General features: G+C 36.0%; 1 pseudogene across 1 annotated transcript; it reads right to left on the reverse strand.

Moving 5' to 3' along the window:
* Positions 1 to 244: 244 nt before the first annotated feature.
* Positions 245 to 1733, reverse strand: LOC308563524 (transcription elongation regulator 1 pseudogene; annotated as a pseudogene). The gene has a single exon. The product of its transcript is annotated as a transcription elongation regulator 1 pseudogene (transcript).
* Between the last annotated feature and the right edge of the window lie 15630 nt (positions 1734 to 17363).

A 17363-nucleotide genomic window follows, 5' to 3' on the forward strand; every position in this document is an offset into this window, starting at 1 on the left:
GCAGACCTCAGGGTGCTTTGAGTCTTTGCATGATCTCTTTTGGGACCCGGGCCTTAAAAAACAGGCTTTGGTGTGCTTCTCAGTCCTGTCCAAGTGCATCCAGCCCCCAGCAGTGGAGACTTCAAGCCTGGGGTTGTTGATAACCCCAAACGGGTACTCAGGGTACTCAGAAGTTCTGGACCGCTTCTTCCCGTTTGTGCTGCTCTCTCTCACCATCTATTTCTTTCATTTGTTCTGACCGAGCCTTCTGAACCTCCCTTTCTCACTCCCGAAGGCTGACCTCAATGCAGGCTTGCCTTTCAAGCTCCTTTTCTTTTTCAGAGTGTAAATTCTTGGCTATTTTTTCAATGTACTGCTTGAAAAGGTCCTCTCTCATTGATGAACTATCCACTGCTTTGTACCGTGGATTGCCTTCCACTTTGTCTTTTACTTTGCTCCATCAAGACTGACTGTCCAGGTGATGATTAGACAATAGCTCAAAGAAATCCGATTTAATCTTCTCACCTCTGGTCTTCGAATCTTCTTTCTCTTTCTTCCTTGCCGCTGCCACAAATTCATTAAACAAGGCTTCTCGATCTTTCATCTTTTCAATTGCTTTGAATCTTGAATCCTTAGAATGCTTGGCTGCAAATTCACTAAAAGTTGCTCTGGGATTAAATTTTACTTCCTCCATCATCCTTCTGAAGTCTTCCTTGGCTTGCATTATTTTGTTTTTCTTTTCCCTGCATGCTTCCTCTGCCCTGGTCTTTATGTACTGATCAAATACCTGTTTTCGCTCTTTAGGGTTGAGAAGTAAGTACCAAGGATCAAAAACTATCTTGTGCAACTCCTTCTCCCACGTTGAAAATGCAGACACCCCTCTCTCTAGCAGCATGTCCTTGAACTGCTTCATTCGGGCCTCCAGAGGGACAATGGCCCTTTCTTGGGCAGCTTTAATTTCAGCTTCCATTGCAGCTTCTTTGTCTGAATCAATGTCTTTATTATCATCTCTCTTCCGTTTTTTGGCTTTAACTAGTTCATCTTCTTTAAGTTCTTCCATTAATTCTTGCTCTTCTTTAACCGCACTCATAGAGAACTGCCACTTTTGGATGGACAGCATTGTCGGAGTTGGGTGCCTTAGCTTCCTCAGCTCTTCCATTCCTCTTTTATGAGGGGTCTCCTGAATAATTTTGTCAACATCTGCCCCTCCAATGAGATCATCAGGCTGGTCCCACATAGAAAGACTGGTGGTAGGGTTATAAAAGAAGACCCGCTCATCACCAGTCCAAACAACACTCCACAGAGTACCAGGAATAGGGGTAGTAGCTACTGGCTTTGCTTTCTTGGCAGCCTTTTCTTCTTCAGTCATCTCCTCTTCTTTGGGCTCCTCCTTTATCTCCTTTATCGGCTCTTCTCCAGGATCCTCCTCTTCCATCTCCATTGGCAAAGTTTCTTCAGAAGGTTCTTTAATTGGATCTTTAATCTTCTCTTCTAATTTTTTTTTCCTTCAGTTCTTGGGGTTTTTCCCATGTTGATTCTAATGTTTTATTATTATAATAATATGTCTTCCCATCTCCTGTTTTATATTCAGTCCATTCAGAAACAGCTGTTGCTCCAGCTAAGGTGGCAGGTGAAGCTGCAATAGCGACCTGGGGATGTATCATGGGGACAATGGGAGGGTCCATTCCTGGCAACATGCCAGTCTTGGTGGTAGTGACTGTCTTTACATCCAGGCAGCTGGCTATTTGCATCATTGCTACACCTGGAAGTGGAATTGGCTAGCCTGTACTAGCGCCGTTGTACCGAAAACAGCCACTGCTGCATATCTTCCTATTGTTTAGCCACTTTCAAAGGTGGAATTCCAGCTCAGCATTCAGATCATGGCTTATCTGCTCTGAGACACTGGCCAGGGTGGAAACCACAGGGAGACCAAGAAGGGTCATTTCCTCTTCAAAACTGATGCTAGTCTACCTGAGTGTGCCTTGGCCAGGAAAGGAAGAGCAGACGAAGGAGGTGGCATTTTTTTCAGGACATTGCACTGCTTTAGATATTTTTCTCCTATTTCTTTTTATTAAAAAGGAACTGATGACTGAAGGAAAAAGGAAATTATCCAGCTTTTACTACTAACCAAGCCCTGGGTCAGCTGCTTTACACACAGTACCAGGTCACTAAGTATGATTATGATCCCATTTTATGGCTGAGGAAACAGATTCCAGAAGCTCACAAATTGCATCTGACATTGGCCTGTACCAGATACCCTACAAAAAGACTGAGAATCCTAGCAGATCTACCTAACACTTAGCCAAAATGAGACCAAAAACCAAGCCTCAAATGAAAGAACAAAAGAAGTCTCCAGAAAAAGAGCCAAATGAAACAGAGATAAGCAATCGCTCAGATATAGAGTTCAAAATATTGATTGTTAGGATGCTCAACAGCATGGAAAAAGATTTAGAAACTATAAAAAATAACCAATCAGAAATGAAGAATGACATAGCAGAAATAAAGAATACATTGGAAGGAATAAACAGCAGATTAGACGAAGCTGAGGATCGGATCAGTGAATTAGGAAAAAATCACTCAATCAGAGACCCAAAACCAAAAAACCAAAAACAGGAGGACAGTCTAAGGGAGCTGTGGGACAGTATAAAATGTAACAATATTCATATTATAAGTGTGCCAGAGGAGGTAGAAAGTAAGCAGGGGGTAGAGAAGCTGTTTGAAGAAATAATGGCAGAAAACTTCCCTAACCTGCCCAAGGAAAAAGGCACACAGGTTCTGGAGGCACTGAGTCCCAAGCAAGAAGAATCCAAAGAGGCCCACACCCAGACACATCATAATTAAAACATCAATAATCCAAGACATAGAGAGAATCTTAAAGGAAGCTAGAGCAAAGCAATATGTTACCTATAAAGGAGCTCCCAAAAGTCTGTCAGCTGACTTCTCATCAGAAACTCTACAGGCCAGAAGGGAATGGCATGAAGTATTCAAGGTAATGCAAAACATGAATCTGAAACCAAGACTACTCTATCCAGCAAAATTATCAATCAAGCTGGATGGTGAAATAAAGAGCTTCTGAGACCAAAAAAGGTTAAAAGACTTTATCACTACAAAACCAGCATTACAGGAAATGTTAAAGGGACTGCTGCTAAATTATAAGTAGAAATAAAGAGAATGAGAAACATAGCTATAAAGAAACAAAATGTCAGTAGATAAATATCTTTCAATAATAAACAAATGTAAATGTATTAAATACCCCAATAAAAAGATATAGAGTGGCTGAATGGATAAGAAAACATGACCCAAATATATGCTGTCTACAAGAGACCCACCTCAGAACAAAAGACTCGTACAGGATGAGAGTGAAGGGATGGAAAAAAAATTTCCATGCAATGAAAAAAAAAAAAAGCTGTGGTAGTAATACTTACATTAGACAATAGACTTCAAAATTAAGACCATAGCAAGAGACAAGAATGGTTATTACATAATACTAAAGGAATCAATTCAACAAGAGGATATAACCCTTATAAACATATAGGCACCCTATATAGGAGCACCTAAATTTATAAAATAAACTTCTAGAGGACTTTAAGGGAGAGATCGACAGCAATACAGTCATACTCGAGGACTTTAACACCCCCCACTGACTTTACTGGATAGATGTTCCAGACAAAAAATCAACAAGGAAACAGTGACCCTAAATGACACACTAGATCAGATGGATTTAATCAACATTTATAGAACATTTTACCCCAAAGCTGCAGAATATACATTCTTCTCAAGTGCACATGGGACATTCTCAAAGATAGACTACATGTTAGGACACAGAACAAGTCTCTATAAGTTTAAGAAGATAGAAATCATATCAAGCATCTTATTGGATCACGATGGCATGAAATTAGAAATCAACTACAATAAAAACACTAAAAGACATTTAAACACATGGAAACTGAAAAGCATGTTTTTAAACAATGAATGGGTTACCAAAGAGATCAAGAAAGAAATAAAATACTTCCTGGAAACAAACGAAAAGGAACACACAACAACTCCAAATCTATGGGACACAATGAAAGTCCTGAGAGGGAAGTTGATAGCACTACAAGCGTACCTCAAAAAACAAGAAAAACTTCTAATAGGCTCTTTAATCCTACAACTGAAAAACTTAGAAAGAGAAAAACAAGAAAAGAGCAGAGTAAGTAGAAGGAAAGAAATAATAAAGATCAGAGTAGAAATAAATGACATAGAGACTAAAAAAAAAAATACAAAAGATCAATGAAACCAAGAGCTGGTTCTTTGAAAAGACAAACAAGATTGATGAACTTTTAACCAGATTCATCAAGAAACAAAGAGGACCCAAATAAATAAAATCAGAGATGAAAGATGTGACATAACAACTGACCCAACAGAAATACAAAGGATTGTAATGAAATGGATAAATTCCTATAAAAATACAACCTTTCAAAACTCAATCAGGAAGAGACAGAAAGTCTAAATAGGCCGATAACTGCTGATGAAGTTGAAACCGTAATCAAAGGGCTCCCAGGACACAAAAGCCCTGGCCTGGATGGCTTCACAGGGCAGTTTTATCAAACATTCAAAGAAGAATTAACACCTACCCTCCTCAAACTATTTCAAAAAATCCAAGAGGAAGGAACACTTCCAAACTCTTTTTGTGAGAACAGCATTACCCTAATTCCAAAACCAGATAAAGACACTACAAAGAAAGAGAATTACAGGCCAATATCCCTGATGAACACAGATGCTAAAATCCTCAACAAAAATATTAGCAAATCTGATCCAGCAATATATTAAAAAGATCATACACCATGACCAAGAGGATTTATTCCAGGGATGTAAGGCTGATAAAATATTTACAAATCAATAAACATGATACATCCTATAAACAAAGTGAAAGATAAAAATCACATGATCATATCAATAGATGCATTAAAAGCATTCAATAAAATCCAGCAACCATTTTTTATAAAAACTCTCAGCAAAGTGGGAATAGAGGGATCATATCTCAACATAATAAAGGCCATATATGACAAGCCTACAGCCAACATCATACTCAATGGCAAAAACTAAAAGAATTTTCCCTAATAACAGGAGCAAGACAGGGGTGTCCACTTGCAATACTCTTATTCAACATAGTACTGGAAATCTTAGCCACAGAGATCAGACAAGAGGAAAACATAAAAGGCATCCAAATTGGAAAGGAGGAAACAAAGCTATTATTATTTGCAGATGTTATGATATTGTACATAGAGAATCCAAAAGACTCTAACCAAAAAACTACTAAATTTAATAAATGAATTCAGAAAGGTAGCAGGATACAAAATTAACACTCAGAAATGGATATAATTTTTGTACACCAATAATGAACTCTCAGAAACAGAAACTAAAAAAAAATTCCATTTACCATTGCAACTAAAAAAATAATATACCTAGGAATAAACTTAACCAAAGATGTAAAAGAAAAGTAAAGGACACTGAAAGAAGAAATAGAGGAAGATATAAACAAATGGAAAAATATACCATGTTCATGGATTGGAAGAATTAACATCATTAAAATGTCCATATTACCCAAAGCAATCTGTAAATTCAATGCAATCCCTATTAAAATACCAATAGCATATTTCATGGATCTACAAAAAACACTTCGAAAATTTATCTGGAACCAAAAAACACCCCAAATAGCCACAGCAATTTTGAGAAAGAACAAAGCTGGAGGGATCACAACTTGGCACAAGAACAGACATACAGATCAGAGGAACAGAACAGAGAACCCAGAAATTGACCCATGCCATTATGGTCAATTAATATTTGACAAAGGAGGCAAGAACATACAATGGAGTAAAAGCAGTCTTTTCAATAAATGGTGTTGGAAAAATTGGACAGATACATGCAAAAAAATGAAACTAGACCACCAACTTACACCATACATAAAAGTAAATTCAAAATGGATAAAAAACTTAAATGTAAGACATGAAACCATAAAAATCTGAGAGGAAAACATAGGCAGTAAAATCTCAGACATTTCTCATAACAATATGTTTGCTGATTCATCTCCTAAAGCAAGAGAAACTAAGGAGAAAATAAACAAATGGGACTGCATCAAAACAAAAAGCTTCTGCACAGCAAAGGAAACCATCAACAAAATGAAATGGGAGCCCACTGTATGGGAGAACATATTTGCCAACGACACATCTGATAAAGGTTTAATATCCAAAATATATAAGGAACTTATACAACTTAACAAAAGGAAGACAAACAGCCCAATTAAAAAATGGGCAAAGGACCTAAATAGACACTTCTCCAAAGAGGACATACAAATAGCTAAGAGGCATATGAAAAAATCCTCAATATCCCTAATCATCAGAGGTGAAAATTAAAACCACAATGTTGTTATCACTTCACACCTGTCAGGATGGCCACCATCAACAAGTCAATGAACTACAAGTGCTGGCGAGGGTGTGGAGAAAAGGGCACCCTAGAACACTGCAGGTGGGAATGCAGACTGGTGCAGCCACTATGGAAAGCAGTATGGAGTTTCCTCAATAGATTAAAAACTGACCTGCTATTTGACTCAGTGATTCCACTTCTAGAAATATATCCTAAGGAACCTCAAACACCAATTGCAAAGAACTTATGCACCCCTGTATTTGTAGCAGCACAATTCACAATAGCTAAGAGTTGGAAACACCCCAAGTGCCCATCAGTAGATGAGTGGGTAAAAAAGCTGTGGCACATTCACACCGTGGAATACTACGCAGCTGTAAAAAAGATATTTTATCCTTTAGCACAGAATGGAGGGAACTAGAAAGTATTATGCTAAGTGAAATAAGCCAGTCAGAGAAAGATAAGTACCACATGATCTCACTTATATATGGAATATAATAAAAAAACGGATGTACAAAGTGGATCCAGAGACATAGACGCATGGAACAGACTGAGGGATCTCAGAGGGAAGGCAGGGAGGGGGGTGTGAGTGGGGAGAGATTAATCAGGGATTTTGTATGTTTATGGGCATAGCCTGTGGACACGGACATTGGTGTGGGTAGGGCCTGGGGGTGGGATGGATGTGAGGTGGAGGGGATCAGTGAAGTTAAAAATGGGACATCTGTAATGGTCTCAACAATAAAGATAAGGAAACATTAAAAAAAAAAAGAAAAGAAAATGTCAGTGAACACTAAAGGAATAAAACCAGACAGAATATGGTCTCTGGTCATAGTCAAATTAAGTTATAAATCTAATAAAACATTCCAGTGAATATTAAACTATACATTTTAATTAAATGATCATAAACTAGGGCACTTCAAAAGCTGTAGGGTACAGATAAAGACATTTTCAAGTGAATTATATTTAAATACACATATTACAAAATAAGCTGAAAATTAACGATCAAAGCTTCCATCTTAAGAATTACTTGATGGATAGACGGAGAGGGTGATGGAGTCCCAGTCAACAGTGCCTCAAAAATGGCTTTGCTTTGCTTGAAAAGAATAAAATAATCAAACCTAAAAGCAAGAGTAAAAGACAGAAAAGAACATGAGTGCTCCACTGGCTATTTTTAATCAATATTTTATTAGATATCCTAGACAACACAGTAGGAATTAAAGATAAATATATAAAGTTTATAAAGGAAGAATTAAATGTTATTATTCATAGATGGCATGATAGTGCAAGAAAAAGTACTTGACAGAATCTACAGAGAAATCATTAAAATTGATAAATTGTTTCAGTAAAGCACCTGAATATAAAGTTAAAAACAAAAATCAATTGTATTTCTGTGTACCAGCAACAAAAATTATTAAATAAAATTTAAAGAAGGCTTTACTTAAAATGACACCAGGTAGATAAAATATAGAAGAATAATTTTAACAAAAATTATGCTCTATTTTTACACTGAAAAAATTATTAAAGTAAATTAAAGAAATCATAAATAAAAGAGTGTGTTGTATACATGACACTTCTTGATCAATACATTAAATTTAATCCCAATACAGATCATAGCATTTTTAAAAATGGAAACTGAAGAATTAAAATGTATATGGAAACGCAAAAGGCAAATAATTGACAAAGCAATCTTCACGGATAATGAAAATGGAGATGTTATACTACCAAATTCTTCGTTATTTTTTAAGCTATATTAATTAAAACACTATGATGATGATGCATGAATAGAAAAATAAACTTACAGAATGAAATAGAGTCCAGAAGGAAACCCACATATATATAAACAACTGATTTTTAACAAACCTGGCTATAGTACAGTGAGGAAAGGACTTGTTTTTAGTAAATTGTACACAGTCAACTGGGTATCTCTCTGAAAGTAAAATGTATCTGGAGTCTTATACAAATGGATTGTAGATTTACATATAAAAGGTAAAAAATATATATTTTAGTAAAAAATGGAACATGTTAATGACCTGGTAGTAAGCAAATATTTCTTATATATGATATAAATTCTTATCATAAAAGAAATAATGATGAATTGGACTACATTAAGACTATGAATATCAAGACACCCTTAAGAAACCATAACAAGTAGAAGAGTCAGGGAAGATATTTGAAATACAAATAAAGGATATATACGTCTATGTACATATATGTAAATACACAACATACATGTACACACACCCACACACAAAGACTAACACAAAGACACATCCTCTCTTTCAAATCATTTTAAAAAGACAGTCAATGCATAGAAAAATAAGCAAAAAATATAAACAGGCACCTCACTCATAAAAAGGTTATTCAAATGACCAATGAACATGAAAAGTTACTTAACTTTATTAGTCAACAGGAAAATATAAATTATAACTATAGCATGATACACACCAAGATGACTAAAGTGAAAATTATATAAAATACTAAGTGATGGAGAGAGTGTGAGATTAAAATGCACTACTAGTGTAATTGCAAATCATATAACTACTTTGGAAGACTATTTGGTGGCATGTCTTAAACCCATGCATATTATATTATCTAGTAATTTAACCCTTAGGTTGGATTCAAGGAAAATGCAACAAGAATGTGTATACCAAAAATATGAACAAGAATGTTCATAATAATATTTGCAAACCATCAAGAACAAATAAATATTGGTAGAGTCCCACAATGGAATACTATATAGTAATTAAAATAGGGAAAAAATACTACAGCTATATGCAACATGGGTAAATATCCCAATTATAGTGTTGAGTGAAAAAAGTCAGTAAAGAGTCCATCTGTATCATTCCATTAATATACACTTCAAAACAGAAAAACCTAATCTTCCGTGTTGGAAAACAGGATTGTGGGTTTCACTGTTGGGAATATTGATTGGAAGAGGGTACTAGGGAGAGGAAGACTCTGATATACTGAGCAACTTCTGTTTCTTAAGGTATGGATCTGGTTACTTAGATATGTTTCCTTGGGAAGATTTATCTGGATATTTAAGATTTGTACACTAGTCGGTGTATGGTATCCTTAAACAAATAAGAAAAACTGCATTAATTAAGGAAAATTCAGATATTGGGATAGAAGTTTTGTACCACTCAAATACTATGCCTTTACCAATAAGCTGCTTTGAAAAGATTTTACTTTATATGTAATTATTATATATCCCTGCCCTTTTCTGATTTACTCTCTGTGTTTTGACTTTGCTGCAGAGACCCAGTGTGCTTCAAACCTAAGACTCCAAAATATGTCAATAAGAATTCAGGCAAAACAATGGCAGAGTATAGTTTTCCCACACACTAATCTATTCAAAAATGTAGCTTTTATCCAATGGAAGGTATAATTACCCAGGAAATAAGCAAAAATATTCTCAATGAAACAATCTGCACCAGTTCTTTAAGTTTACGAATAGTTCACACACTGAGCAAACTCTACTGGAAAAGTTGCCCATTTCTTTTATTTTAAAACACAGTGCGTATTTGGATGAAGGCCCAGAGTTGAGCTCTATAGTTCACTGGATTTTCTTCCTCCTTTTAAATTAGGTTTTATTTGCTTAATTTTTTTGCACCTCCAAATATAAATTCAATCAGTACAAAAAGAGTATCTTGGTAGCCATTATATCTGTTTCTCTCTTTCCCTCTCCTTCCCTCTTTCTCTCTCCCTCCATTCATACATCTATCTGGCAATTACTTTTAAAACAAGAATAGTTCATCTCTATCACTTGAAAAAAGTAACAGTTAATATAGCCATTGAAGCATCTTTGGTGTTTATATAAAATGCATAATTTGGAACAACCCCTTCCCAGCTATCTTATTGGCATCACCAAGGAGAACCACAAGAATCTTGTTTTCTTGACACATGTTTTCAGTAAGCTCAGGAACTTTGGTACTTCTGCTAATAGGACTAGAGGGAGGGAGGAGATAGAGAGGACTCAAGTTGTGAGAAAATATTTTGATCTATCTCCTCCTTTTTCTCTCATATTTAAAGTCGCATGGGAAGTTTCTCCATAATATTTATGACAGCTTGTTCTCTCCCTCCCTGAATAAGAGAGAACAGGACAGAGTACAGTCAGTCCTCATCTTATAAATAGGGTGCATTTAACAGTCTTGTTAGTCGTTTATTTGGACTCTATGCATTTTAACGGAGTTCTTTCTTTTGAGATATTTCTTTCTAATTAGTAAGTTCTCAAGTCAACACTCGAATCTTACATTAACCTATATGAGCTTGAACCATGGTATTGCCATCTTTATTTAAACATAACAAGAAACAACATGACATAACTCATAGAAGGAAAACATTCATAAATCTATTCTTCACATGTTTGTAGGCAGTATCCCTGCAACAGTCAGGCTCTGAGAGTGGATAGAGCTATGAACCTTTAAATTGTCAGCCTGGATACCACTACCTAATTATGTTCATGGTAGTGTTTTGAGGTATAATCTAACATTTGAAGGAGAGTATTTATATATAATTCTATATAGTGTCATACAGCAGTTAAGGATGACATTTTGGAGTTAAACAGGCTTAGATTTAAAACCTAGCTCAAAGTTTGAGTTTCCTCACTTTATAACAGATATACTTCTACTTCTACAGGATTGCCTGACATCTAATAAATGATCAATGCAAATGTTAACAAGATATAAAATATAACAATTATTCCACATATATCATTTAATTGTATACTATACAATAGCTATATATGTTAGTGAAGTCAGAAACTTCTTTGACTCTCAGCAACTTGCAAAATACATGTCCATTTTGAAGTCAGCTAACAACATGAAACTGAAAAGTAAAGAGCCCCCAATGGACAAAACTAGAAAAATTTGAGCAAGAAAATACAGTATTATTGACTTATAACCAAAAATATAAAATAAATATCCATAATTACTTACTGATATAAATAAATAAATGAGTAAATAAATAAATAGTGAAGTAAAAAGATCTCCCAAGCAGAATAATTCTAAGTAATTTCTGTAGACACTCCACCTTTCAGAAGGTAAACCATTGTTCTCTGCTTCTTAAGTGAAAGCTGTAGACTGTGATTTTCTTCCAAAGTGTATACTATGGAAAGGGAAAGAAAAACAGAGAGTAGAGACCTTTGTAGAGACCTGATAAACACTACTTCAAGTAGGTGATCAAGGTCAACAGCAACAGTGATAAGTCATAGTTAGTATATACTCTTGATGTCATATGTTGAGATGGTATTTTATGGTCTTTTCCCCCCAAAATACATTATTCCAGTATAGTCCTGAGAAAAATATCACATAAACCCCAATTGAGGGACATTCTACAAAATAGCTAACTGTTAAAAATGTCAGGATTATCAAAACCAAGGAAAGTCTAAGAAACTTTCACACCTAAGAGGAATCTAAGAATACAAGGTCATTAAATGTACTGTGGTACCCTGAATGGGATCCTAGAAATGACGTTATAGAATAAGGAAGAAAATCTAAATACTGTCTGAACTGCAGTAAATAGTAATACATCAATATTGCTTCACTAATTATGACAAATGTATCATATTAATGTAAAATATTAGTAATAAGGGGGACTGGGTCTGGAGTACCCAGAAACCCTCAGTACTATCTTGGAAATAAGTCTACAAATCTAAAACTGTTCAAGAAGAAAAGTTTATTAAAACCCCCAAAAAACACAACTGGTGTACTTGAAACCAGAGAGGGAGGTGGGACAAATGTCCATCACCTCTTTTGCTATATCCCCAGTCCTGTGGCAGCTCTGGAGGACCCTTTACAGACCCCAAAACTCCCATGCAGTATGATCCATAAATCTCTATACTTAATTGCCAATAAGACATGATGAAAATAGAAGTATTACTGAGGTCTCCTGAATGGCAAATCTATTCATTTCTCTTTTTCTTCAAGGCCTGTTCATCTATTAAGATAATAAAATTGATTAGTTATAATCTTTTCTTTAAAGGGCCAAGTTTAATGCTGACCAGAGAGATTAAAGATGGTGGAGGACTGAGTGAAAGCTACACTGACATCCTCCCAGGACCAAACTGGAATTACAACTAAAATACAGGAAAACCATTCTGAAGAATCAATTGCAACTGAAGACAAGCTGGAGAGCACCCTCATAACCAAAGAGGAAAAGCAGAGACAGCATAGAGACTGGTAGGAAGTGAGAGAGCTGGCTGGATTCCCACAGGCGGCAGCAGCAGCAGCAGGTTGGGAGGAATACCTCATGTGTGGGGGATCCCCAATGAGGACTCTGGGACTTAAACTCCAGGCTGAGCTTCCCAGCCAAGAGCACCAGAACTAAAAAAGGTGCCCACATAACATCTGGCTGTGAAAAGCACCAGGGTTTTTGTCTGCCAGGGAGAGATAGCTGGAAATGCAGACACCCTCTTAAAGAGACAATACACAAAGTTTTGTGTGCAGCCACTCACCATGGGCTCCAGCAGAAGGAGGGCAGAGTGGACTGAAGCTGTGTGAGGAGAATCTAGGGTTGTGGGCTCTGGAAATAGAGCTCAGAGGGCATCCCTCTGGATTCCAGTGCCGAGTCATTCCCCCATACTGCAGAGAACCTCTTTCACAGGCAGACATTTACCTTCCAATCAGCTTTTGCCTTAGGGGGAAGCAATTGCCCCACCCTGCTGGAAAACCTCTTGCCTTACCCCATGGAGTTTCTACAACCTGAGGCTCATGAAGAGAATCAGATTAATGAGCCTGCAGCCAGAGGCAGACCTCAGAGTACTTTGAGTCTTTGCCTGACCTGCTTCTGGACCTGGGCCTTGGAAAAGCAGACTTTGGTGTACATCTTGGTCCTGTCCAAATGCACACAGCCCCAACAGAGGGAATCTCAAGCCATGGGTTGATGATAGCTCCAAACAGGGTACTAGCAGGCCTACCTAATACATAGGAGCAAACCCAAATAGGCAGCCAAGATGGGGAGACAAAAAACAAGGCGCAAATGAAAGAACAAGAAAAGTCTCCAGAAAAAGAGCTAAATGAAACAGAGATAAGCAATCTATCAGATATACAGTTCAGAATACTGATTGTAAGGATACTCAACAGCATGAAAAAATATATGAAAACTATAAAAAATGACCAATCAGAAATGAAGAATGACATAGCAGAAATAAAGAATACATTGGAAGGAATACACAACAGATTAGAGGAAGCTGAGGATCAAATCAGTGAATTAGAAGACAGGGTAGAAAATATCACTCAATCAGAGACCCCAGAACAAAAAACAATTAAAAAACAGGAGCTGTGGGATAACATAAAATGTAACAATATTCACATCATAGTAGTGCCAAAAGAGGTTGAAAGTAAGCAAGGGTTAGAAAACCTGTTTGAAGAAATAATGGCAAAAAACTTCCCTAACCTGGTCAAGGAAAAAGTCACACAAGTTCAAGAGGCACAGAGAGTCCCAAGCAAGAAGAATTCAAAGAGGCCCACACCCAGACACATCATAATTAAAATGCCAAAAATTCAAGACATAGAGAGAATATTAAAGGAAGCTAGAGAAAAGCAATCTGTTACCTACAAAGGAGCTCCCAAAAGTCTGTCAGCTGACTTCTCATAGGAAACACTACAGGACAAAAGGGAATGGCATGAAGCATTCAAGGTAATGCAAAACATGGATCTGAAACCAATATTACTCTATCCAGCAAGGCTATCATTCAAAATAGAGAGTAAAATAAAGAGCTTCCCAGACAAAAGAAGGCTAAAGGAGTTTATCATCCCCAAACCAGCATTACAGGAAATGTTAAAGGGACTTCTGTAATAATAAGAAGAAATAGAGAGAGAAATATAGGCATAAAGAATTAAAATGTCAATAAATAAGGACCTATCAATAATAATGTTCAGGACTTTAAGGGAGAGATCAACAGCAATAGAGTCATAGTCATGGACTTTAACACCCCACTGACTTCATTGGATAGATCTTCCAGACAAAAAGTCAACACAGAAATGGCGACTCTAAATAACACACTAGATCACATGGATTTAATTGATATTTACAGAACACTTCACCCCAAAGCTATAGAATATACATTCCTTTCAAATGCACATGGGTCATTCTCAAAGATAAACCACATGTTAGGACACGAAACAAGTCTCTACAAGTTCAAGAAGATTGAAATCATATCAAGCATCTTCTTGGATCACGATGGCATGAAATTAGAAATCAACTACAATAAAAGCACTAAAAGACATTTAAACACATGGAAACTGAAAAGCATGTTTTTAAACAATGAATGGGTTACCAAAGAGATCAAGAAAGAAATCAAAAACTTCCTGGAAACAAATGAAAATGAACATACAACAACCCCAAATCTATGGGACACAGTGAAAGGAGTCCTAAGAGGGAAGTTAATAGCACTACAGGCCTACCTCAAAAGGCAAGAAAAATTTTTAGTAAATTATCTAACCCTACAACTTAAAGAATTAGAAAGCTCCCTTGTGAAGCTGCCCGAACCAGGGCTTTTGTTTGCTGGGAATTTTTTTTATTGCTGCTTCAATTTCATCAATTGCTACTAGCCTATTTAGGTTTTCTGATTCCTCCTGATTCAGTTTTACAAGATCTCACTCATAAGTGGAATCTAATAAACAAAATAGACTGAGGAACAAAATAGATCCAGAGACACAGAAGCATGGAACAGACTGATGAATCTCAGTGGGAAGTCGGGGGTGGGGGAGTAGGTGGGGAGAGATTAACCAAAGAATTTATATGCATAACCCATGGACACAGACAATAATGTGGTGAAGGCTTGGGGGTGTGTGGATGTGGGGTGGATGGGATCAGTGGGGGAAAACGGGAATATCTGTAATACTTTCAACAATAAAGATAACTTAAAAAAAAAAGAAACATACCAAAAAAATGTTTAATGCTGGCAAATACACTATCATTAGAACTCCAGAGCACTGGATACTTTCTTCAAGGTATCTAAAAAGTGTTAAGGCAATTGGTTTATGATTATGCAAGATCTGGGAAGGAGAAGCTATGATATTGAAGATGGATTATTAATATTGTGGAATCCTACCTCTTGTCTGTATTTACTTGAATGTGCTCCATTGCCTGTGAAATAAAAAAATGCTAATAAAAATAAATCTGATTTAACTTATGTAATAGCATGGACTGACATTACCAATAAGTGTAAATGGCAGATTGAGTATGCTATTATAAATTCCAAAGTTTTAAAGAAAAGGTATTTAAAGCACACAATAATAAATAAATAAAAAGCTTTTGTCAGAAATAATGAATTGGAAACAGTATATATTAATTAATGGCACTTTAATTTTTCCAACTTTTGAAATACTTATCAGGTTAAAGTATTTGCTTTATGTAAAAATGTAACATTAGTAATTAAAGATTACATGATAAGTCTTGGTAAAGTCATTTTACCATTCTTTTAAAGGCACTACAACCTAAACTTTAAGATCATCAATTAGAATGATGCACTAGCATTGTAATTTTGACCTGGTCACCTGATTCCCACTATTGCTAAGTACAGTTTTCCATTTCACTCAGGAGCATCTTTCATGACAAGTATTTTAGAGTGCTTAAAAGGGCAGAAAACAAGGAGATGTGGCTATATGCTGGCCTCCTTGCTAATAGATGTTGGCATATAAGGTTGAATGCTTTGTGACACTGTTTCATATAACCTGATAGAAGAGTTTATGTGGAAGAATCTTATAGCTTTAAATACTTCTAACCCATTGGAAGTTCACAATACTTATACAATAACTTTGAATGATCAAATGACTTGGTCCAAAACATTTGTGAAAACATAGAATAGCAATAAAGTTTAGAACATGTACTCTATTCATCAAAGAAACGGAACCATGAGATATGTATACATATGTACATGTATAAATGTATTTGCATATACACATGGGTACATGTTTATACGTGTGAAAACAGTTTAATTCCTACTGTCTGGACACATAAAGCAAATACAGCCAGAGAATTTTAGAATGTGGAAGAAACACAAACCAATTATTTAATTTTATAGATGAGAAAACTAAAACCTTATTTACTCAGTTTCCTGAAGTGTAAGCATCTCACTAAAGGACAATCCAAGATACTGTTCCTTTGGGAATCTTTTTGGCTCTTTCCCTTTTATCAATAATGACAAAGATTCACAGTAGGCACCTATTACAATAAGTACTCTAAACAAGTTCCAGTACTTGCTTTGAATGTCATGATGAAAATATTTGTTAAGCCCTACGTTGGCTTCTTAAAAAACAATTCCTTGACTTGATTAATGAGGTGTCATGGATGAGGGTATTTGCTATCCCTGTCTTTACATCACTTGCTATGGTTAGAGAAAAATTGAATGAGATTAATCTAAGTGGTTTTGTTTGAAGATAATACCAATGATTGCTGAAAAGGAATAATAATGATAAATTCATTGTTTAGGGAAAGTCACTTTGGTGGCAGTTCTCTAAATAATTTCAAAAGATATTCGATACTTTTAAAGCTGGAATTCTAGGGCGTGTGTTAATGTGTGGTGAGGAGCAGGTGAACCAGGGTGTTGCCATTTGAATCAGTGACTAAAAAATGGATAAGAAGCATTGACCTGTAAGAAAGATCAAGGACGATCTAAATTCTATTGTTTTCTCCACTCTTATCTCCAGTGCCTAGAAAACTACCTGGGGCAGAGCTAAAGCTCACTCAAATTTTTTGACTAAAGTCCAGTTACAGAGACATATTTCCACAAAGGGAAGCTAGGAAAAGTGGAAATTATTTAATCCTGCTAGTGAAGCAGTTACTGCAGCCAGTCTATTACACAGATTAAAGGCTAGCTCAAAGACACTTAATTTTTTTTCAAAAAGCGACCACAGCATCAGAAGTCCATACCACATTAACTTATTACTAAGATAATAAAGTGAATAGATACATGATTGCCTTTACTTTTTTGTTGTCAAGAGTATTCTAGAAAGTTGGAACTGGTCCACAATACCCTTAGT

This window comes from Miniopterus schreibersii (genome assembly GCF_964146895.1).
Source record: "Miniopterus schreibersii genome assembly, chromosome: 1".
Lineage (NCBI taxonomy): Eukaryota > Metazoa > Chordata > Mammalia > Chiroptera > Miniopteridae > Miniopterus > Miniopterus schreibersii.